Source organism: Canis lupus, chromosome 11, assembly GCF_048164855.1.
Source record: "Canis lupus baileyi chromosome 11, mCanLup2.hap1, whole genome shotgun sequence".
NCBI classification, from domain to species: domain Eukaryota; kingdom Metazoa; phylum Chordata; class Mammalia; order Carnivora; family Canidae; genus Canis; species Canis lupus.
In genome coordinates, this window is record NC_132848.1 from 5,500,093 (window position 1) to 5,525,224 (window position 25,132).

The window sequence follows — 25,132 nt, forward strand, 5'->3', positions numbered from 1 at the left end:
CTCTCTCTCTCTCTCTAAAAAATAAAATCTTGAAAGAAAGAAAAGAAAGAAGAAAGAAAGAAAGAAAGAAAGAAAGAGAAAAAGAAAGAAAGAGAAAAAGAAAGAAAGAGAAAAAGAAAGAAAGAGAAAAAGAAAGAAAGAAAGGGAAAGAAAAAAAAAAAAAAGAAAGGGAAAGAAATCGGGATCAAATCATGCCTATGGAGCTCTCTATGTCCCTTCTGAGACAAGGAATGGAAAGAGGCCTGGATCAAGGGCAAATCTTGAGTATGTTCAGTCCTAACCATTCAGGAGATACTGTCCCTACAGAAAGCTGATGATTCAAATAATATTGTATTATTGCTAAATTTTATTTTCGGCAGAAGAAACATATAAGAAACTTTAAGTCCTTTTCGTTATGTGTTCTTTAGACAGTGAATGTTTTGCTTACCGATGTATAAAAAGAACTTACGTATTCATTTATGTCCTGGTAAGAATATCTTTCCTGATTTTGGACTTAATTTCCTCTAAAATATGTTGTTGTATTATGACATATTTTATGCAGATGTATTTTGGTTGCAAATGACAGAAACCTGATTCAACCCCCTAAGGTCTAAAGGAAAATGCTCCCATGTACAAATGAGAAGCGATGCGTAGGTACCAGGGCCTTCCAGGTCAACCGGCTCTGGTGATTTCTGTCACATTGCTCTGTCTCCTCTCTCCTCTGCTTCTTACAATGAGGCACTGACAGAGGGAAGGATGATTACCAGCATCTCCATCCCAAATTTGACACAAGACTCTTCCCTAAGTTAGAATCCGACAAATGCTAGGGAAGATTGCTAGGATCTGGCCTACTGGGCATCAGCTCCTGCAGGCAATGGATGAATGAGGGGCGAACATTGGCAGCCTGGCTGGAACTATATATTTGGGATAGGAAAGGAGTGGTTCCCTAATAGAAGGACGACATTGTTCCCAGAAGACGGAAGGTTTTTGAAGAGATAAACAATCAGTGCTCATGACTATACTCTTTTTAAGGTAGACTAATGATTTCTTTTTTTTTTTTTTTTTTTTTTTTAGACTAATGATTTCTTAAGAATAAAACCATGAGTAGCTCTCCATTTGGATAATTTCTTTATAGCCCAGTAACTGGTTAGGTAATATGTCAAAATGCATATTCTGTATTTAGAAACTCGATCGCCTAACGGAATGTAATACTTAGTAGTTATCTAGAGCACTCGTTTGCACCTTACAAGAGTTGGCCCCTTGAATGGAGCTTAGATATGGAAAATCCTGGGATCTCACGGGGGTTTATTAATGGTTTAATAGTCCAGTGAGAGGCAGAGGAGCATTGTCATGAAAATCATGAGCTCCAAAATATATAAAATGTGAACTTTGTGACTTTGTGGTTTGGGCCACCCGTTTGACCTTGGATCTTTAGTTTCTCCTTCTGTAAAATCATAGAAAAAATATGTGTATGTATATATGATATCTTACTGCTCAGAGTCATTGTTGTGAACAAATGATTACGATGTATGTAAAGCACCGAGATTCATGCTTAGGGATTTTTTTATGTTCCATTCATGGTCGTTTTGTCTTTTGTTGTTAGTAGTCTTGATATTAGCCATTATAGTGTTATATAATGAAACCACAGGTTAAGTACAAGGAAGATAGTTTGATTAGAACAACCTATACTAGTAAGATTTTTAAACCGAGGGTAAGGTAAAAAATAAACAGGTCAATAATCAGTTCTAAAAAATAATTCCATGGTGTTTACTCATATTTGCTGTGGCATTTTGCTATGCCTCCTACTATTCAGGTAGTGGAGTGGACATTTGTCATTCTTTTGGGCTATCATGTACCTTTGAAATCCTTCCTGTGTTAAGGGGATTCCCAACTTCATGATTTCCTGCCCCCCCCCACCCCCAGTAAAAAGCGAGAAAGTCACTTTCTCAGAGTTCCTTGCATCCAGGGCACCCACCCTGCATCAACCTACTATAGTAAGGCTAAGTGATTCAGAAACTACTGATGTGAAGGAACAGATGCCTCAAGGAATACATTCAGGTGAGGTGGTTGATCCAGACCTGGATCCATGATCCAGAAGCAGCACAAAAGTCGTGTCGCTGTTGGAAGTCACTGGGATTAGTAGTATAGGCTGTAGACCAAGTGGCCAAGTGGTCTACAGCAGTGATGTACCTACTCGAGCAATCAGTTTCACAATGTGACTTGGACAGTGCTGTGGACTGAATAGTGTCTCCCCACAAAATCTCAAATTCAAATGCTGTATTTGAATATAGGGCTTTTAGGAGAAATTAAGGTTGAATGAGGTCATGGGGTGAGGTCCTATTCCAGTAGGATTGGTGGCTTTATAAGAAGAGGAAGGGAGGTAGCTCTCTGCATTTTCTTTTTTTTTTTTTTTTCTCTCTGCATTTTCATACACCCAAAGCAAAGGCAATAGGAATACACAGCAAGAAGGGGGCCAGTCTCATCAGAAATCACATTGGCCAGCACCTTGGCCTTGGATTTCAGCCTCCAGAACTCTGAGACATATTTTTGTTGTTGTTGTTGTTGTGATGGCACAAGCTGACTAGTATAGGCAGCTTCAGACTTTTTTTTTCCCCCTTAATGTTCTGTGAGTTACTGTAGTCCTTACTGAATGTGTTCTTTAGGAAGTATGGCTATGAGACTCCTGGGTGGCTCAGCGGTTGAGCACCTGCCTTTGGCTCAGGATGTGATCCTAGAGTTCAAAGATCGAGTCCCACGTCGGGCTTCTGCATGGAGCCTGCTTCTCCTCCCTCTGCATAGGACCCTGCCTCTCTCTGTGTCTCTCATGAATAAATAAACAAAATCTAAAAAATAAGGAAGTATGGGTATGTGATAGATATATGTGAGGTTAAGATCCTAAAAGTTTCTAGTGAGTTCTAGCATGACATACTTTCTTCAACTGCATTGATTAATTTGAAGACTATTTCTGTGAATATTTATTTCAATACAAGGAACTGTTCTATGCCCTCTCAAACAGCATTTATATTAGGATTGAGAATATGCAACAGGTTTTTTCCAATTAACTATTTTAAAAGGACCTTATAAAAACAGTAATTAAATTTCAATTTTTCACATGCTGTGACTTAAGTTTGATGGATTATGGCAGATGATTTGAAATACTCTTTGATTACTTCTTTCTCCTCCCTCATCCATCCATCCTTCTTTCCTTTCTTCCTTCCTTCCTTCCTCTTTCCTTCTTCTTATGTCAGTAGTAACTTTGGCAGAGTAATTGCACTATTCTAGAGAGATCTTTTTTTTTAAATTTTTATTTATTTATGATAGTCACAAGAGAGAAAGAGAGAGAGGCAGAGACATAGGCAGAGGGAGAAGCAGGCTCCATGCACCGGGAGCCCGATGTGGGATTCGATCCCGAGTCTCCAGGATCGCGCCCTGGGCCAAAGGGAGGCGCCAAACCGCTGCGCCACCCAGAGATCCCCAGAGAGATCTTTAAATGATTAATCTAGATGGCTGTTCTTGTGTAAATATTTGCTCAGCTAGTTAGAAGACGATATGCACATATGGGGTTCATAGATCTAACCTTACCATGAGGCCGCTGGCTGTGACAAACTCTGGCTCAGCACAATTAGTGCGCAAGTATTTGTTTGTGATCATCAGAGGTGGGGGTATGTGGGTAATCCAGTGTCATAACTGGGGAGAAAATCATATAATTTCATCCATTTATTTATTCTGACCATGAACTTTATTTATTTACACTGAGCATGAACAATGCACATGAACAATGTACAAAGTACTGGCTTGGCACAGGAGCGTCACACCGAGCCATCAGACACAGGCTGTACTTACAGGGTAATGAATTTTATTTATTTAATTCAGCTTTCAAATATATGAGTAGGGAAGCACAGTAGTTGCCATTAAACTATGTAGAAAACTATATAGATCTCATAAGTGCATGATAAGGAAATGTTTTTGAGCTGAACTTGAAGAATGAGGATGCAGCCTTAATGAAAGGAAGGGGAAGTACTGGAAGCAGAGCTAATAATATAAGTGAAAGCCTTAAAGGGGGAAAGGTTATACAGAGCTCTAGGAGTCCAAAGACAGTGAAGGTGATTGAGATATATGATGAAAAGATGGAGAGAAGTGTAGTTGATGGCCTAAAATCTACTGAAATTTTCCTGGGTGACTTATTTTGTGTCCATGCAGATGCAAAAGGAGAGAATCAGATGATGGCCGTCTATGATACCAATATCACAACTCTGGGCACTCACCCTGTTTTTGTTCTATTTTAGGATCATAATTCTGAATGTATTAAAATGCAGTGGATTTTCTTTACTCACATTAGTTATGTTTTATGAAATTGCTGCAGACGGCAATTCAACCAGTAAATATTGAACCCTTGCTCCTAGGGAAAATACAAGGTTAGGTTCCTATGAGCCCCTAGTCATATTTTCATCAACTGATCAATATATAACCTTGTTTTGTGTGTGTTTCTGCTCAGAAACATCTTATTTAATAGTTGACCCATTAACACTGAACTCACACCAACAACGGTGACACTGCCTGAATGAAGCTTATATATAACATATATATTTTCTCCATAAGGCACAGCACAGTACTAGCCTATAACTAAACCAGGAGACTATAAGACCATTTTTAAACAGTAAAATCATCAATAAAAAAGTACAAAAATGTGGAAAACGTGGCACTAAATAGGGAAAAGAACACTTGTTTACAGTATGAGAATGGAAATAAGGCAGTGTCACCTTGCTTGACCTTGGGAACTTGCATGGCAGGAGGTTCCAGTTTTTCCCCACTTTGTACATTTCTGTGAATGACTGTGAAAGCACTAAATTTTAGTGAGTAGGCAAGTTCACCTCAATACGGAATCTGGAGATAAGGAGGGTCCACCCTACCTGTAGACTTTTTCTGATAGAATTGCTATTTCCCATGCTGTATAAAATGATTTGGAATTACCCAATGTTTTCCTTACAGTTGTTTTATTTATATTAGCATTTATATACATACACATTGATTATAACCCTGGATCTTACCAAAGCTCTCCTAACAGAATACAACTTTCTCAAGCAATTAAAACAAAAATAATTACACCTAGAATCACTATAATCAATAGACGGTGCTTAAATCTAAAGCTTTGGAAAACTGCTATGGAAGCTTTGATAGATTTTTGAAGACTGCTGCTAAGATGGTGCTCCATAGCCTTGAATAATTCTGATTAGAATGCGTTCTGCAAACTTTGGGAATGTTTGAGGATTATAGCATTTTCTTGGTTCACATTGTTCTTTGGCTTCACCAATTCATGCAGTGATGGGATTAGAGATTTATTCAAGGGACCAAATGGAAGCAACCTATGTATTTTCTCAGCACCCCAGGAATGAGTGTGAACTCCTGGAAAGCTGAAAAGGAATAAGCTCAGAAAAATAGAACTCTGATTTATTTCAGATTTATCCATTCATTTCAGAGTATAACTAAAATATAATCTGTAAACAAGAAAATGAATGAAATCTAGATAATGAACAAAGGGGAATAAAGGGGGAAATGTATATTGGTGATTTGGAATTTCTTTTAAATTTTCCAAACTACCACCAGGTGATCTAATGTTCATAACCATGACTTGACATCTATATAGAAAGAATAAGAATCCTCTAGGTACTCAAAGCATTTGAAGTATCCTTTTAACATTAATTAATATCCTATTAATTAGGAGAAAAATTCAGAGAGTAAATTTAAAAATACTGGAGATTTTAGCTCAGCTGGTATAAACTCTCAGGATACTACTGGGAAGATGAAATGGTTTGTACTGTGGAAATGATAATTGTGAAATCCATGTGGCAAGAACAGACAATTGGCTATTTGACTTTTGGGCAAGAACTGAGCTACAGAAACATTGAAACAGAGGTCTGTCTCAATGGTACAGATTTCTATCATCCTCCAAAGAGTAGGCATTAATCTAGAGATTGAGAAATTTTTCAAAGTGTCTCTGTATTCTATGCCCTTGTTGTCTGGGACAAACTTTTTTTCCTCTATCAGAAATATGCAAAGGGTTGAATTTTAATAACCTCACTTAGAGTGCTCTTGAACCTATAGAAGCTGTCATTACCCTTCCAGATGCTTCTTGGGTAAGAGAAGTGTTTCACAGTTAGTTTAAAATATATGTAAAATATCTATGCAGAATTAATTTTTCCTTTTCAGATAAAGAAAAATAAGTTTGAGGAATTGACTCCAATAAAATTAATGATCATCCTTTCTTGTGAACACTTCTTCACACAAGAAATAATATTAAGCACCTTTATGTTGTGCAAAAATATTACTTGGAGGTATTCCCGAAATCAAGCATGATGTGTTTTAGAAGCTGGATAAAACTTTCCAAGGGCAGCATAACCTCTGCTCCTTAAAGCTGGCTCCCATATTAGTTCAAACACAACTGAACTAGAAGCTGGAGGCAATTTTTAAGTGCTTGTGAAACGACATCCCTGACACAACAGCCTGCGTCATTCTATTGACATTCCAAAATAAGTCTGTGGGAGAAAAAAGAATGACAGTTTTATTCACTTCATATTTTAAATTCATATTTGTGACCTCTTATTTTGTCTTTTTTGACTAATTCTGTTCTCTTAGATTTAATGAATGAAATGTCAGTTAATGTTGAGTAATTATTAGACATAGGTATTTTTTTCCCCTCTCTACTTGTGAAAAATCAAAATAGAAAACAGAAAGTATTTCTGTTTATTTTATGTTTTCTGTTTTCTGTTAATACTTTCTGTTTTCTCTATGTTCAGCACTCATTCATTCTCCCTTGAGGTCAGTAGTAGCAGCAGAAAAACATGTCTCACAAAGAATCTGAATTTCTGTTTGGTTTCACACAATACATTTTTGTTACTTTACCTAGGTCATAAATATTTCTTCATCATCAAATGATATAATAGGCCTCAAGTAAGTTAGCTAAACATTTGGGTTTTAGTTTTGCCTGCAATCATAATTATTCATGAGCTTCCGTCTGTAACTGTTCATGTTTTTTTCTTTGAGAGAAAGAGAGAGCATGGGGGCGAGAGGGAGAGCATGGTGCAAAGAGAAACTTAAGCAGACTCCACACCCAGTGTGGAGCCCCATGCAGGGCTCAGTCTCAGGGCCCTGAGATCATGATCTGAGCTGAAACCAAGAGTTGGATGGATGTTCAATGGACTGAGTCACTCAGATACTCCTGGTCATGTTTTTTTCGAACAGGTGTTCCTTTTCCTACTGGTAGTCTGTTTCATTTATTCTTTTGTAGTGCATAATCATTGATTAAATGAAGAATCTAGACGCTTTGATGTTCTAAAACATACCAAAAACTTTTAGAGATGAATAATTGATTTTTTCTTTAGTAAATTCTTAAACAAAAGAAATATTTTTATACCTTTTTTTCCCCCCCTAAGAGGTAGTATAACATAGTGGAATAGTGGTTTAGGGCATGGACTTGAATTTGGCTGTGTTCAGATTCCAGTGTTGCCACTTACTAGCTGAGTAGCTCTGGCAAGTTACTTACTTCTCAGCTTCAGTTCCTTATAAATAAAAAATCCATGCTGCTTTTCATGAATATATTTCCAAACTCTCTATTGATTAGTTTCATCTCACCTAATTATACACAATAAGGAAGAACAACTATGATATCTTCCCATCTAAACCTGTGTGTGTGTTAAGGTAATATTCTAGCATTGAACTTATTTGAACAATTTTGAAAATTCAAAATTATCCAAAGATCTGGACAGCATCTCTGATGTGGAAACCAGGAAAAATGGATTAAGGAGGAAAGAAAGTCTCATGTGATAATGCCACCTTTGCCTTAGATGTCAACCTACAAAAAATTACAAAACTCAGGGGGGAAAAAAGATCCTTTTTTCTATTACTTTGACTACATTTGCCTATCTTTTTTTCTAGACATTGTCTAAATTAGATGATCTTAGACCAGGTTTATGTTCTAAGTCTCTTTCCCCTCCCTTTTTGTCTATTTTAATGCAATAGCCTGAGAAAAGCTATCTGATGTGAGAATACATGAGTTGCAGATTCCATCATAACAACGAAGCCATTGTGCTTTGTCACCTTTTGCTGTGAATGGCTGTGTATTGTGTTTGAACAGATTTTAACACAGCGTATGCACACAATGAGCACCATACAAATAACATAATGCAACCAGAGAGAAAATTTGAAACAGAGAAACAAAAATGATCAGAAACATGTATTTGTGAGTTTATATTTGTTTTTGAAATGGAGAATCCTCTTCTATCAAGACAGACAAATCAGATTTTATCTTTACACGGTGGAAATACCGAGTCTAAGAAGAGATATAATAAAACAATATGAAGTTCTGAAGGGTATGGATTATGTGAATAGATGTGTTAACTAAATTCTACAATATTGGAATTGTAGTAAGAGAGAAGGAAATGTAGGGACCAAGAGAAGACTGAAAAAGATAATTTTTATTATATGAAGGAATGTTGATCCAATAGAATTTATGATCCCAATAAAAAATGAATTAGACCAAATTTTTAACAGAATCAAAGTTTAGATAAATTCAGAAATGATAAATCTACATATAAATGGAAATAAAGTTATTTAATATATATTCGTAACCCATCCTTATTGAGGTTGTTGAATTGTGAATTTACTAAGAATAAGATAGCATGTGGATCTTTCAAGGAGATATTAGAAATGGAACTCATACCTTGGACTGTCTGGTTTTAAAGCTCATATTTCTCTTAACTTTTTTTCCCCTGTTTTAGTGTTCTAAGAATGCTTACCAGCAGACCTCATAATTTTCCTTCTTTATCTCACCTGTTTACATCTGGACCTATCTGCTTCCGTTTCTCTCCTGTACTGTCTACGTCCCAGCTGAAGCCACCCTCTTTACTCACGCACTTCATCTTTTGCCTCTCATCTGCTGCAAGATAGTCCTACAGATGAAATTTGCTTCTCGCTCCTTCATTAGCCATAGTTCCTCTTAAACAGGATCATTCCTGTAGCATATAAACATGATATTTTATCTTCCAAATTGGAAAAAAACAAAACAAGATAAATAAAAAACATTCTCTGGACCCATATTCCCCACCAGCCACAATCCTACTTATTTCCTTCCCTTTAGGCAAAACTTCTTGAAAGCATTGCTATATTTAGTATCTCTGATTTCTCTCTTTTCAGTCTCTTTGCCCCATTCCGATTAGATATTTCTCCCACCACTCATCTGAAATTGCTGCTTTCAAGATCTCCCATGACTGCTGTGGGATGTTTAGTAATTTCTTGGTTCCCATAATATTGACCTCTCAGCAGCATTTGGCATGGTAGCTGCTCACTTTCTCTACCATCAAACACTTTCTTAATTTTACTTGTAAAAGACCACACTCATTTTTTCTTCTGATGCTATTAACCAAGCCTTCTCTGTGTTTGTTTCCAGTGGTTTTTTTTTTCCAGAAACTTTCAGCATTGACATGATAGGCTCTTGGATTTCTGTATGTATTTGCTCCATAGATGACTTGTACTTCTGTATGACTGTAGCGATTGTAAGTTGATGCCTTTCAAATTTAGGACCGGATCTCCAGGCCTAATCCCCTGAACTCTAGACCTGCATATAAATATTCTTTCAGCATTTCCACTCAAATGCTTAATAGATATCTCTAACTTAACCTGTCTCAAATTGATCTCCTGAAATTCTCCCTCAAAGCTATTGATCAGACCACAAACAGGAATGTTTCTTGATTACTCTCCGTTTCTCTCTCTCTCTCTCTCTCATTCTCAGAATTCTGAGTAGCGCATCTTTTGGTTCTGCCTAAAGAACCAAAAGATGGTTCTAATTTGTATTCTAAATAAATACAAAATTTGATCACTCTTCATTATGTCTGCTGCCATTACTTGGTTCAAGACACTATTATTTGTAGTCTAGATTACTACTGTAGCCTGTTAGTTGGTGTCCCTGTTTCTGTATATAGCTGCCAGTGAAATCCTCTTGTAACCTAAGTCTGATCTTTTCTTTCCTCTTTACAAACATATCTGAGGCTTCTCAGAATGTCAGCTGTCCCCCATTACTTCCCTGACCCTATTCTTGCTCGCTCTGGTGTCACTATATCGCCCACCTACTATTTCTAAATATCCCAGTCATGCTTTCATCTCAGGGGCTTGTGCTTATTCTTCCCTTTAATGGATGATATTCCCTTGAATTTATAAATGACTACACTCATGCCTCCACTTCTTTCAGGTCTCTACTCAAAATTCACATCCAAGAGAGGTCTTGTAGAGCTAGCTTGTCTAAAATTTCAGCATCATATTCACCCAGTTCTATCCTCTTTCCTTGCATTATTTTTCCCATCTGTTGTATTTTTATCATTATCCATTATTTAGTTTTTACCATAATGCTTCTGCCCTATAGAACTTTCTGTGATGGTAGAAATGTCTGTAAATCTGATTGTCCAGTAAATGTTATCCACTTTCATGTGTGGTTATTGAACCCTTCAAGTTACTTTGAGAAAGGAACTAAATTTTTACTTATTTTTGTTTAATTTAAATTTTAAAAGCCTCAGTTGGCTAATGGCTACCATATATACCATATAGGGCACTGCAGGTTCAGAAGGTAAATTTTCAACCCCACGCTGGAATATAAATCCCATGAGACCATGGACTTGTAGATCTTCAATGGGTAGATAAGCCTTGGCACATAAATAATAAGTGCTTGATGTATAAAAGGAAGGAACAAATAGATCATTATCAAAACTATTGTAGCAATCATAAAATAAGCCATGAAAAATTGGGTCTTGTTCCTGGATATGCTATTCAATAATGGCTTGATTTTTCAAGAGTCACTTTTTCAAAACCTAAATTCCTTCACTGAGATTCTTTTTCTTTAATTTGATAAACATGCGTTAAGCTCCTCCTATGGTAGATATTGATGTCCAAAGACAAAAAAGATATAGCCCCTACAAGTTTTGTCCAGTTGGGAAGAAAAAGAAGTGAAAAATTTTAAATCTATGTGATAATTTTAAAGACAAAGATATGAACTGCTATGGGAAAAAATAAATTTAAAAATAGCCTTAATGGTCAAAAGAATAGTTGGTAGAAATGGGAAACATAAGGCTTCCTGGAGGACAGAGAGGATTTAAACTATTTAGGAAAAGTCAACATTTTAGTATAAGGACTACATCTTTGAAGTTAGTTCCTTCCTATAACATAAAATGTGGAAATGTGGGATATTTGAGTGCAAGGCATTGCATAATATGACTTTGTATGCTATTATGAGGTCACAGTGTCCATATGCAGAAAATACTGTCATAAATTTGGAAATCCTTCAACTACTTTCTGTTACAAAATTCTAAAAAATAATTATTTGTTTTCTACTCTTGTTCCCCTTTTTCCATTGCTTTTTTATTTCCACTGCTTTTCTTTCTATGCGAATAAATATTTTCTTGCTTACAGTAGGTGAACATTTTACAAATTCTTTTTTATTCCTAAGCAGACATGCAGTTTATAAAGATAATGAATTTTTTTTAGATAAACTTATGTTTTATTATACTTTCAAAGATTATGGTCAAGTTCTGTCTGCTATGCAGAATCTTTTTCAATCGTCTCATTTTTTAATGAAATTTAAAATTTTAATTCCAAAATATTTAGCATACAGTGTTTTATTAGTCTCCGATGTACAATATAATGATTCAACAATTCTATACATTCCCCAGTGCTCATCGTGATAAGTGTACTCCTAATCCTCATTACACGTTTTATCCACCCCCTATCCCCCTGACTTCTGGTGACCTTCAGTTTGTTCTCCATAGTTAGGAGTCTGCTTTTTAGTTTGTGCCTTTTTTTTTCCTTCTGTTCATTTGTTTTTGACAATGAAAAATTCAATTGTAGAGATTTAAAAAGTATGTATACATAATGTTATTATGCGTGAAATATATGTGTGTGCATATATGATTTTAATATCAGAGATACCGCATCAGCTCCGTAAGTAGTCATACACACTCTAAGGAAACTTGAAAACAGAAGAGCCTGAAAGACTGAAAGACTTCAGGGCAGCATCTCATGGATCCTCGGTGGACTATGACTTTTGTGTCCGTCTCTTATTCTAGTGCAGAGGATTAGGTGACAGTGGAATAAAAAGTACTGTTAATTTGGTAAAGCAAGGTGCTGTTTCACCTTTCACACAAGCCAAGGAACATATCAGGTATCTCTCCTGAAAGCATAGCTTACTGTTGTAGTTCAATATCAGTTTTCAGGTGTGTCTATCTATAAGGAAAGAAAAATAAAATTATTAAATAAAAATAATATTAATATTAACAATATCCCTTGCAAACCACATCTCAAGTCTTTCTTGAGGTGAGTCTCCGGGTTTTTATATCAATTATAGACAATAAAAAAGAATCATAATTGAACTTGCTAATCTGATATATTATTTCCCAAGTAAACACATGTTGTGTTTTATAAGATAGAACTTCTGGTAGACTTGCTGGAACCAGTTGGATATTTATATCTGAGGTGTTTGCCAAGTTATAAAAGAGAATAGGGCTGGAATTTAAGACATAGATGTGATTCTGTTTACTCAGAGCATTGTTAATTAGTTAATGATGTCATAATATTTTCATTAAAAGTATAAAGAATGGAGGTGCCTTTGTATTTAGGGATAATTTTTTTTTAAAAATTGAGATACATATGGCAAGTCTCATCTGAGTCTTTTACCTGTGAAATGAAAGTGGTAATAGAAAACTTCCAGCTTATGAAAATACCAATTAGGCAAATTACACAAAGTGTAGTTTACTTCCCACTATGTAATCAATTCCAAAAAAAAAAAAATAGCTATTGATATTCCAGTGCCAAAGAATAATAATACAGCTTCACAAATATTGTTGTATAAGCCCTTTCCCTCAAAAACTCAAACACATCAAATCAGAGATACAGGAATTAATCATTTGCTCATATTCATAACTAAATAGAATGCTTTTAGTGGGTTCTTAGCATATGTTGTTGGTATAGTTTATCATTAAACAGCTAGAATCCACTTCCAACTCCATATAATTTAATATTATTTAAAGAAACATTTCACACTTTGCTTCATAATTATATGCTTTCGTAGACCTTTACAAAGTGAAAGTTTCCTTCATCTTGCTGCTGCTTTACTTTGCAGATGAAAAACAGACCCAGAAAGTTTTGATTTTCGCAAAAGCTATATAGCAAGTAGCAGTGGTAGGATGAGGGCATTGGTGTCTGACTTCCAGAAGTCGTTTTTCAGGATTCTTTCTCCTTGTTAGGTCATTCTCTATCCTTCTATTAAAAATAGTACATAACATTCTTCCACTAGAAATAACTGTCTTCAAATTATTCTCACTACAAAAAAATGTTTTAGGATTTAAAATTTATGTACTGCTTAATTACACTCTGAGATACATGAGACGTATTTTGAAAATTATACTAAACAAACATAAGCTATATAGTGATTATTATTATTATCCTGCTTGGTGAATAATAAATGCTTTTATTTTTCAACATGTTTAAGCCTTTCGAAAAACATGAGCATCGCCCTCGTCCGTATTATTTGACCAAGCTGCTTATTTTCTGTTCTCTTAATCATCCCTCATAAATCAGTCCCTAAGCCTTTTAGACATTTCACTTGTTTCTTCCTGAACTGCCTCCTACATGTTCTTATTATTGTAATTTATTTTTTGAGTGTTGACAGTTTACTTGGCACCATTCAAAACGTAACATCTTTCTATTTAGAGAGATGATTCAGATTACCACATTGCAGTTCATGTGGTCTCAGGAGACCACAGAAGCAGTGTGAACTGTGAACTGAACCATCGTAATCAAGTTGAGGATATGAGGAAGGGATCAAAACAATTAGTGGATAGAGCTCAGAAGCATTTTTTAACCTCAAACTCATTTCCCCCCTGACTGTGTTTAAACTTATCTCCTTTATAGTGAGGAGTGAGTACATGTGGCTAATTCGAGTTACATCAGACCTATGGATGACCAGAAAGCCCTGAATAGCAGTGACATTCATATTGAAAATTAAAGTGACTTGAAACTCTTTTGAGAAAGGTCTTTGGACTATGAAGAATGGCAATTTTCAGTTAGCCAGTGTTTTTTTTTTTTTTTCATCAATATTTTAAACTGTTTTGAAAACAAAATATGCAAAGTTTTTAGATATAGAGTGGTAGATATTTAAGTATCTGGCTTTTAAGTAGACACTTCATTTTAAGAAAGAAAAAGGAATTAAAAGGTAGCGTGGGAAAAAAGGAAGGGGGGAGATACAGATTTCAGGGACTATGACAGGCAGATTGCTTGTTTAGTACAACCTTGTCACTGTTCTCACTGACCTTGGATATCAAATTAAAAGGTCTAAATGTTGTTAGCCAATTTCTGATCCACTAGATTTTAATGACTCTCTTAATACTGAGCAAGTTAGTAAATAGCATTGAAAATTAATAGGATATAGAACCAGGCACCAGGAAAGCTGACTACTGGTCCTGGATCCTCCATCTTTGGGCTATTAGAGTTGCTGGCTGTGATGGTACGGGTTGTGCTCTGCTTCACCTACCTGTCCTAAGACCTACCACCCTCAATTCAAGTCCCCCAAACCCTCACCACTCAATAATCTTTACTTATATCTCTGGAAAAAGGTTAGGAATTTTGTGTGATACAATACTTGGAAATAAGATCATCCACTGATATGCTTTATGGCCAATGCATAAGTGCATCAGAATGAAGATATGCAGTCACCTTAAATATTAAAAAAAAAAAAAACCCTCTAAGCTGTGGGAGTAATCATACTAAATCCATTTATTTAGCTAAATAAGAATGTTATTCAAAAGGAGGGTGCTGAGGCAATACTTGTCAGTGTCAATCCAAACACTGTCCCGGGTGAAGGAACCTTAGCTAACTGATAAAGAACGTTCCAATTATATTAGCAAAATCATTGAAAATATGGGGTAAGTACGAATGTTGTATTGGGAGGGATAAGTGTGTACACTTAGGTAGAGTGGGGTTATAGTCCTAGTAAGATGAGTTAGTCCCTGGTGAGGACTTCTCTGGTCTCACCACCAGCCTGACTGTAGGGAGGTGGGTTTAGGGTGAGGGAGAATTGGTGCTTTGAGGACTGAAGGAGTTGTGTGTGACATCTCTGATGGTGGGGAAGCTAGATTATTAGAAATTATAGAAAAAATGAAAAAAAAAAGAAAGAAATCATAGAGCAAGTGAAATGAAAGGCCCAAGTTGTTGAAGGGGATGTTTGCATTTGAACAAGGGGAGAGTGGTGCCTATTGGTTGATGACAAATTCCAACTTATGGCCATTTCAGTGTACAGGGGTAGAAGGTGAAAAAAACAGAACCAAAGGTAAAAAAAAGATTGTGGGGGAAGGGACTTTAAAATATGAGTTTGCCCTTGAAAAGCTGAGTATGTTGTCAGATTACAGACAAAACTCATGTTTCAGTTTATGACTAAAAACCTGGCATCAGAGAATGTTCTAAATAATGAATATCACACTGTGAAACCTATGGTATAATATTAAACCATGCTTCCCCCTGAAAGGACACATACTTCTATATACTGTGGTATATTTTTCTTTATTATATAGGAAAAGAGAAACCTAGAAATTCTAAGGAAGTATCCAATAGATAGGTGCCTTATGTAGATACCTGTCTGAGATTGTTTTTCCAATTTGTCTAAACTTTCATCTTAAAATTCATTTTTATAGATTAAAATTTGCAAAAATATGTTTCCACTTCAGATTATAAGCGGTACCATTAAATTGGGTGAAAGTCATGCCCCATATATACTGTCACTGGATACCCAGAACGTTCTCATTAATTATGTCTGTGCATGGTTTGGATAATTAAATTCATAATTATTCACATTCCCTCTTAAAGTCATTTCTTCTTAATATCAAGCTTACTGTTAAAGTCTACACAATTTCATAGATCCATAGGAGGTAAGGGAATCTATCGTGTCATCATGTTGATTACTAGGCTGGTCAAGTGGGTATTTCTTTATCTTTTTTCATCATTTCCTTATGATTTCTACTTCATGTAAGTGTTCTATAAAAAAATAAAATTAAATTTAAAAAAGTAAAGTAATTTGCCCAGAAAAAATGGTGTTCTCACTCTTTCTGTCTCTCTTTTATTTCTCTCTTTATTAAATGCTACTTTCTAATTGCCCTATCATTATTCATTCAAGTTTTTCATTCCTCTCATTTGATTTTAATGTTATAGCCTTAATTCTTTACTTGTGGAAACCCAAGCTTTTATGACTCACCTTTCTCCATAAGAAGTTCAATTTTATTTTATTTTATTTTTTTTAGAAGTTCAATTTTAACAACAAAATTCTAGTATAGTTGAAACTTGTAAAGATAGGTTTCACTAGGTCTGTGCTTTTGTGGCTTTTAAAATAATCATGCAACAAGTGGATAGATCCCTACCCTACCCTGTAAACAGATTAGTTTCATTGTTTTTTATTTTTATTTTATTTATATTTTTTTTACCTAGACCAAGTTGTCACTTAAACGTGGCCTGTTAAAAGTAAGCATCTGAAGACAAAATGACAGTTCAAGAAAAGCTAAACACAGCTTTCAAACAGCACAATGAAGCCTGCTGACAATGTACCTGACTTTGATACCCTAGTTGGTGCTATCCATTTGTCTGTGGAAGAGTTAAAAGTAGGTCTAGAAAGAGATTTCTTTAAAATTATTGTTAATTATTGAGGACCTACTTTTGTCGTAGTAGGTGGCCCGCCAGCTTTCACATTTATGAAAAGATTCTTCAGTGCCTACACAGAGGTCAATTATGACACAACCCTTTGTGAGATTCTAGAATGAATTTCCAGGACAAAGATCCGCAATCATTAATTCAAGATCTACCAGGAATTGTCAGTGCCTTATCTTGCAGGTGTCCATGCCATTTATTGCCACCACACTTTTTTTTTATTATTATTATTGATAATGTTCTTGGGGATCCCTCACACAAAAGGAAGATTCCTCTGACATTTACTTAGGCACATCTCTGTCAGCACTGTTGACCGAACAGAATTCTTAATCTTCTAACTTCATCCACAGGAATAGTCTTAAGTCTGCTCTAGAAGATTGAGTTCTCTAAGATTAAAAATAACCAGAAAATGCAGCTCCTAAAATTATAAACTCCAGTGTTTCCAAAGTTTCCCCTGTTTCCTGTGCTAGTATGTAAATACATTTTTAGTATGAGAATTAGACATGTTAGCAGTAAGTATATATAAATTTACTGTTATGTAGTTGCATCTGAGTAAAATACTGGTAAAGAAAAAACAGTATTATTTAATAAGAGAAGTCACCAAAAAACACAAGGAATGACTTAACTAAGGAAAACTAGATTGGTGGCCATATCACAGAGAACATTTTGCTTGAGTATCTTGGCAAGGTCCATCTGTTTTACTTTTTCTTTTCCTAATTTATTTTGAGATATATTCAGATCCCAAGTGACTTTTTTTTTTTTTTTTTTTTTTTTTTTTTTGTGCTCAGAAACTCTCTTGAAATACATGCTTTTCAGAATGGAATGGTTTAGTACTATTCCACCAAAATATGACTCTCTTAATAGATCTCAGGAGCTTTCCAGTTCTCAGTCTCTTCACTACCTGTGCTTATCCATAACAGTGTTTATCCATCCAGACTCCCCACGCATTTCCCTAGACCTGTGGAGTGCTTTTTAATAGATTAGAAACAAACGGGGAGGAAAATATATCACTCCATAAAGTGAATAATCATGATAATGAAATCTAAAGCAAACACGTTTATTAAATATCTGCCAGGACAGGTTCTAAATACCTTTATGCCCAAGTGCCTTCTTTTTTGGCTTAGTCTAGTTCCTTTTATGTAATAAACAGTTAATAATGTATACCGCAAATGAAATTAAATGCAAAACATTCATGCACAAACATGTTCAGTCTTTTACATTTTATTCTTATGTACATTCAAAACTTATGAATGAAGTAAGAATCTACCCTAAGACGTTTTCAGAAAATCTTAAGTGACAAAAAAATAGTAACATTTTTATATTTGTGCCGCATTTTAAAGTTTATAACATTCCTTACCATGAATTACCTTATTTGAATTTTAAACAATTTACGAGTTTGGGGAATGATATGATCATTTTCTAGATTACAGAACTTCTGAACTACAGGTTAGAAAGGTTAAATGACTTGTGAAAGATCACAGGACTAAGTCTATAGAAAAGCAAACCTTGCAGCCCCAGGCTCAATGCTTTGAAGTGTTTGATAGCACAGTAACAGTCCCAGATATAAGTCCCATTAACTTTATCTCTGCTTTTTCAAATCCTTGAGTTTATTGACTATCTAAATTCCTTGGATTAAATATAAAAAAGCCCATATTCCAGCCTTTATTCCAGTGTTTGTTAGCCATGTGACCCTCATGTAAGTCACCTGAGCTCTCTGAACCTGACTTCTCCATCTGTAATATGGTTTATAATGCTGCTCTTGGCTCATCCCAAAGAGGTCATTGTGACCCACACTCAAAAGAGAAAGTGTTCTGAAAATGACTAAGTGCTGCTGTTCTAAAATGTAAAATATTTGTTTAAATATTATTTCATAACACCATTGCATTTTGTAATGAGGATTTCACCCACGAGTAAAGAAATAGAGTCCAATGTCTACTCCACCGCTAGGAGCTATGAGATTCCCAGCAAGTCCTTGAACCAATGTGAGAATCTGTTTTGTCTACTATAAAGTAATGATTTTGAGTGATATTTATGTCACTAAAATAGTGATAGTCACGCATTACAATGTGGTGAGAAGTCAAATAGAATAAATAAAAGTGTGAAGGTCTTCATACACTGAAAAGGTGCTATGCAAATAAACATATATGCAGAGAAAAGTCTCAATGTGTACTCTATTTTAAAATATTACGTGTTTTAGTCCTTATGTTGGAAAATGGAATGCTCCTGAGTCTTTATCAGTTGTATAGGAAATAAGCCAAAGCAATTATATGAAAGGGTACTGTGTACAGGAAGAAGACCATCCATAACTGAAGCCTAGGGGATGACTTTTAACTGGCTTATCTTTTGCTATTCTCTGGGGGTTTCAACTATTTTCTTCCCCTATTTCTTAATTTTCTCAAATACCCAAGGTTCTTATTTTTCTGCTGCTTTATAAGGAATTTCATAAAAGTTGAACTGACATTCCATACTGACTCCTACCTTCATGTGTGATTCATACCCCATCCACTCCTTTCAAGTGTCTGCATGCTCCAGCAGATTCAGTTAGACTTCTAGCCTGGTCAGCTCTAGGACTTCCTCACCCCTTTCTGTCAACACCAACTTTGCAAAAGTGAGGGTGTTAAAGGGTTGATTTCTATAAAAGTTGACATATGAGATCACTTTTTAAAAATGTCTTTGTTGAAAAAGTATGCAGTACATTCTCACTAGTGTATGAAAAATATCCCTGAAGTTGCCAATGCAAGAGACACAAGGGCTCTGGGAGGTGAACAAACATAACTAAGTGGTGACTTTATAACTTTGACGTACAGATGCTATGGATTGTCTCAATTCAAACCTGACTTTCTGGTTACAGAAGGAATCCACAGGATAGTCTGGGAGATTCAAGTTATAATCACAAATATTCCTAAAATTTCCTTATAGTTATCATAGGTGATAATGGGGATTTGGGGGCTTTGATGATGTAAATAATTGCAATTCTTTATTTTGGTAACTAGATATTGTTCAAATGTTATATTCCAAAGAAAAATTATGAAGATATTTAAAAAGTTGTTTCATTAGGTTTATAATCACATTTAAAAAAATCCTCCCATATTGCTATAAATTCCTGCATTCATGTATTACTCTCTAGTTTCTTAAAATTCAGCTTGGAGTTTCCTTTTCTGTGACACCAACAGTAAAGCCCGGTGCATTTCCTATATAATTAAATCATCTTGAAAAGAGTTTAAAACATGATACAAGAATGAAAACCAAATTGCCTTTTATAGCTCATGAATATATTTTGAACACTCCCTCTGTGCTTTGTGATTTAGGTAGCAAACCGCTAAGATATAAATAGTATACCACTATGAGGTTCCTGAAAAAGTCATTTTGATTTGAGGCATATTTAATTTCTACCTCAAAAACATAGTTTTTATAATGGAAGAAATGCATTTTGTTAGTAGGAAATCTAAATAATATTCTCATCACAAGCATAACATGCTATATCCTTCCTGAAGTCAGTGTATTTCATTGGATCATTTTAATGTGCTCTGACTGAAGAATATCAATATCGCTCTTCAGATGAAAGGTGGTTCCAGTAATGCCTGATGTCTAAGCATCATTTGTAATACAAATGATGAGGAGCCTGTGGCTTAATGGCCACTAATTTATTTTGAATTTATGATGCATTGCAGCCATTAGAAGTAAGCGGCCCTACATCAGTTCATGGGGAATAAGAATTCTGTTTGTGGTGGCTTTTATTTCTTGATGTTTGATAGGAATATATGCCCATTTCAAAAGGTAGAAAAAGGGAACAACCTTTTAGGTTGTTAGGATCAGGGCAGGATCTGCCAGTTGTGTGTAACGGTTCTCATACAGCATGAATTTCACTGTGCCTTATTATAGGTAACCATGAAGTTGCTTTTAGATGAAAGAATGTGGATTGATAGTTTTGAATTATATTTAAACATGAATTCAACAATAATTTTCAGTTCTAACAGTTTCTTAATATATATTTATCATTAAATATGCGAAGATTAAGTAAAATATTAAAATTTGTGTATAGAGATTGCCGTATGTTTAAAATACACATTAACATTAGAATAAAATTCAACTCTAACACTTATCAATTATAAATATTTTGTGATTGATACTAAAGGAAGAAAGAGACATAGAGCATTCAATTGTCTGTTAAGATTACCATCTACTTGAAATAACAAGATTTTTGTAGGAAAATACATTTTAATGCATGGTTTGAGTAAGAATTCAAGGCAACAGGTAGTGAGATTCCATTAATCAGTAAGAGACTTATTCCCACATCTGACAATAGGTGGTGCCAGTGGTTGGAAACATGAGAGCAAAGCTCCAAAGACAGACCCTTTTAGACTTTGTGGAGTTTAAGCTGGATTTTAAAGGAAGAGCAAAATATGAACAGGAACCACATGTGCACAAGGTAATATGGTAGAGAGTCCAAAGAATAAGAAGAATTTCTAGAGTGTGGTTGTTAAGTCGAATAGTTTATCCGGGAGCAGAAATTTCATAAATATGGAATAAGAGAAGGTAGAGTAGGCTTGGGTGAAATGCCTGCCCAAAACAAACAAAACTTTTCAAAAATAATTTCAAAAACAATATGCAGATTTCTAACTATAGCAGCCACTAAGGTCCATTGAAGGGTGAATTCCTGTAGTGAATTAATTTTCTCCTCAGCCTTCTGTTCAGGTATCGCTTCAAGGCTGGATTGGTCCAGGAGGCTACACATGGTCTCTCGTTGTGCTATAAACTGCTGCAGATGCCATAAGCTCTGCAGTTCAATAATCCCTTCCAAAGAGCAGTCTGGGAAGACATCAGTTTAGTGTCCCAACAAAAGAATTTTTGACCAGCCTCATTAGACTTCACTGCCTGGTTCTGTCCAGAAATTAGAACCATTTAGTTCCTTATTTCTATCTAGCCTTTAATAAAGCATACATTTTCCTGGTCATCTGTTCTCCTCATGCATTCCATCCTCCACATTCTGACCAACGTTTCTGCGATGATTTCCAACCCCCCATCGACATCCCTCCTAAACCTTCTCACTGAGCTCTCTGGAACTGCCTTTATATACTGTGTATTAGTAGACGTGTATTATGTTCGCTAGTCTCTACATTGTCAGCCTCTTTCAATGAATAAGTCCCTTGTCTCCTTATCCTAAGCCAGCCCTAGTTTCTTCTCTTACTTCACTACCTCTCAAGTAGTGACTGCCTGTTGTCCCACATCCCACAGTATTTTTTTGTTGTTATCTTAAGATTTTATTTATTTATTCATGAGAGACAGAGAAAGAGAGAGGCACAGACACAGGCAGAGGGAGAAGCAGGCTCCATGTGGGAGCCCGACGTGGGACTCGATCCCGGGTCTCCGGGATCACGCCCTGGGCTGAAGGCGGCGCTAAACCGCTGAGCCATCCGGGCTGCCCTGCCCTGTTAAAATAAAATGTATTTTAACATTTGTGTCACCACCACCTTCCCCCACCCTTCAAGACTCAGTGTTTGTGCTTATGCTCCAAGGCACAATCACAGATTTAGTAGCGGGGAGCCAATGAAGCACAAAGGACATTGCAGGTCAGCTTCTAATAGGATGTACAACTTACTTAGCCTCCTCTACCTGATGGCTATCCAGAAGGCTGTCCTCTTTGAAACCGTTCTGGTACATACCTAAAAGCTTAGAGAAGAATAATAATAGACTGCTTATTATTCTATGAAATCATTGACAAATTAAAATTGAAGTTTTTTTTAAAGATTTTATTTATTTATTTATTTATTCATGAGAGACACACACACACAGAGGCAGAGACACAGGTAGAGGGAGAAGCAGGCTCCACGCAGGGAGGCTTATGTGGGACTCTATCCCGGGACCCCAGGATCACACCCTGGGCTGAAGGCAGATGCTTAACTGCTGAGCCACCTAGGTGTCCCAAAATTGAAGTTTTATAATTAATTAAAATGCCAGTATTTGGGCTGATTGCATTTTGGAGAAAGGAATTTCAGACCAGTTTATTGGTGTTCTCAGAGTGATTATTGCTTAGTAATGGGCCCTTTAAAATAATCAATGCCGTCTCTAAAACCCCATTCCTTTTGTAGCATCATTAAATAATTTTATTACTAACAAACTGTTGATGCTCCTTAATTGCTCTGGCTGGGATAAAAGTGAGCTGACTTTTTGAGCAACTGGGTAAGTTACATGGGACTTTCCCTAGTTTTTCTAATGCCATTGCTGTGATATAAAGAAAAGAGACTTCTTTGGAGTGACTCGGCCTCTCATCTTGACTCTAGATTTGTCCCTATCACAGCTTCCCCATATCTCTGAACCACAGAATTTGTAGAACAGCAGAATTTTTAATTTTTTTTTTATTTGAGACAGAAAGAGAAAACATGAGTGGGGGGGAGAGGGGCAGAGGGAGAGGATGAGTAAGAAGCAGACTCCCCGCTGAGCAGGGACCTGAACCCGGGGCTCCATCCCAGGATATTGGGATCATGACCTGAGCTGAAGGCAGGTGCTTAACCGAGTGAGCCACCCAGGTGCCCCAGAACAGCAGAATTGACTGATACTTTGACTATGGTTTTGTGTCTGTCCTACCAACTCACAAACCAGTCCAACAGAATAGTTCCTTGTTTCTTTAATGGCTTATTGTCTCCAGCTGCGTCCCATAAGTCATTGCTCTAAACTAGACGCCACCGAAAGAGCTCTTGGATCGCAAAGACTAGTAATGCTCTGCCTCTGTGGTAGGAAATAATGATCACCATTCTTATATTTCAATTCACTATTTATGAGGTTTATATAAAATTAAATCCTGGGAGAACTCTAGGCTATGCATTATCCTGCTGCATTATCACAGAAATAGTGCAATTGAAAAAAAAAAAAATAGGTTCACAACACTTCCAGGACAGATACCTGGCCTGAGCTCTCCTGCTCTGTGCTGAGCTCTACTGTTCAGCACACCTACCACATTTGATTTGGGAAGTTTCAGGTTTTGATTTAGAGAATCACTTTAGTAGTCTAGGTCATACCGTTGCAAGAATAAAATCTTTCTTCTAAGGAATAAATTTACATTTTTCCACCAAGTGTGGAACTATACTGTAAGATTTTCAAAGATTGTCCATCATTTGCTAACAAAAATACGACTATTAAAAGCATATGTGTGAATGATTATGAAATGCAACTATAAATTGGAACCGAGTTCAGAAGATATAGCCAAACTGAAAAATAAAATCAGGGTGTTAAATATTGCAAACTACTTGATATTCATTCTTATTCTTCTTTAGTATTTCCTGACTTGGTGGGTTGCAAGAAAATGTATAGGTCTGGGCACTGGAAATAGAGAAGTAGTTCTTGCCCGATGCCTTCTGTATTCTCCACATAAGCCTAGGAAGGTGATCTGCTGAATAATGGCAGAGTAAGAAAGAGGGAGGCTTGAAAATGTGAAGAGGTTTGGAAAAAAAATAAAATAGCCATTGCATATAATTTGAGCGACCTGACGAACTAGAATAAGATGGTTGAACAGCTAGGCGATTTAGGTACCTTTAAATAAAATAGGTGACCATGAATTTCAGTTAATTACAATGTCTTACTAGACCTTAAGGGAATAAATACTCGTCAGTGTCAGATGACTGCAGCAGGCCTAATGAGTAACTGGTGACATGGTCAGAAATCTGAGTAGGGCAGCTTGCTGTTGGAAACAGGACAAAGAATGCATTCATGCTGGATTATGATCACATTTATAAAGTGAGGCAAGATGTTGATACGATGACTTTTTGCTTTGAAAACTTTCATGATTTCATCAAAATAGGGGATTAAATTATTTCTCAAACATTAGCACTACTTCGACTATTAGATCTGATGTTAGATAGCTGGCTTGCGTAGCTATACCTTTCAAAGGCAGAAAGAAAGGTAATACCAGTAAACATGCTATCTTACCCTAATGAAAATGCAGTGGCTCAAACAAATCTCTGAAAGAATTACTCTGGGCTGTGTCCTCATTAAAATCCTCTTTTTTTCATCTTCTTATTTGCCCATGATTTCTAAAAATTTTTGGTTATTTTTAAGTTTTATTTTATTGTGGTAACAATACTGACCGAGATCTACCCTCCTAACAAAGTTTTAAGTGTATATGTGGTATTGTTAGCTACTAAGAGTGTTTTTTTTTGTATTTTTTTTAATTGTTTTTTATTTATTTATGATAGTCAAACACAGAGAGAAAGAGAGAGAGAGAGAGGCAGAGACACAGGCAGAGGGAGAAGCAGGCTCCATGCACCGGGAGCCCGACGTGGGATTCAATCCCGGGTCTCCAGGATCGCGCCCTGGGCCAAAGGCAGGCGCCAAACTGCTGTGCCACCCAGGGATCCCGTTACTGAGAGTGTTGTACAGCAGGTCTCTACACCTTCTCTTGCTTAACTGAAAGTTTATGTCTTTTGATTAGTAA

At 36.1% G+C, this 25,132-nt stretch overlaps 1 protein-coding gene and 1 long non-coding RNA gene across 14 annotated transcripts in view; one reads left to right on the plus strand and one right to left on the minus strand.

Annotated features, from left to right (window-relative positions):
• SLC16A7 (solute carrier family 16 member 7) overlaps positions 1-25,132 on the plus strand; it is a 170,185-nt gene that overhangs the window by 102,563 nt on the left and 42,490 nt on the right. The gene's annotated exons all lie outside the window — the stretch shown is intronic.
• LOC140642442 (uncharacterized) lies at positions 11,799-16,802 on the minus strand. Its single transcript, XR_012038864.1, has 2 exons — positions 16,712-16,802; positions 11,799-12,240 (listed from the first exon to the last, which is right to left on the minus strand). It is a non-coding gene; the product is annotated as an uncharacterized lncRNA (long non-coding RNA).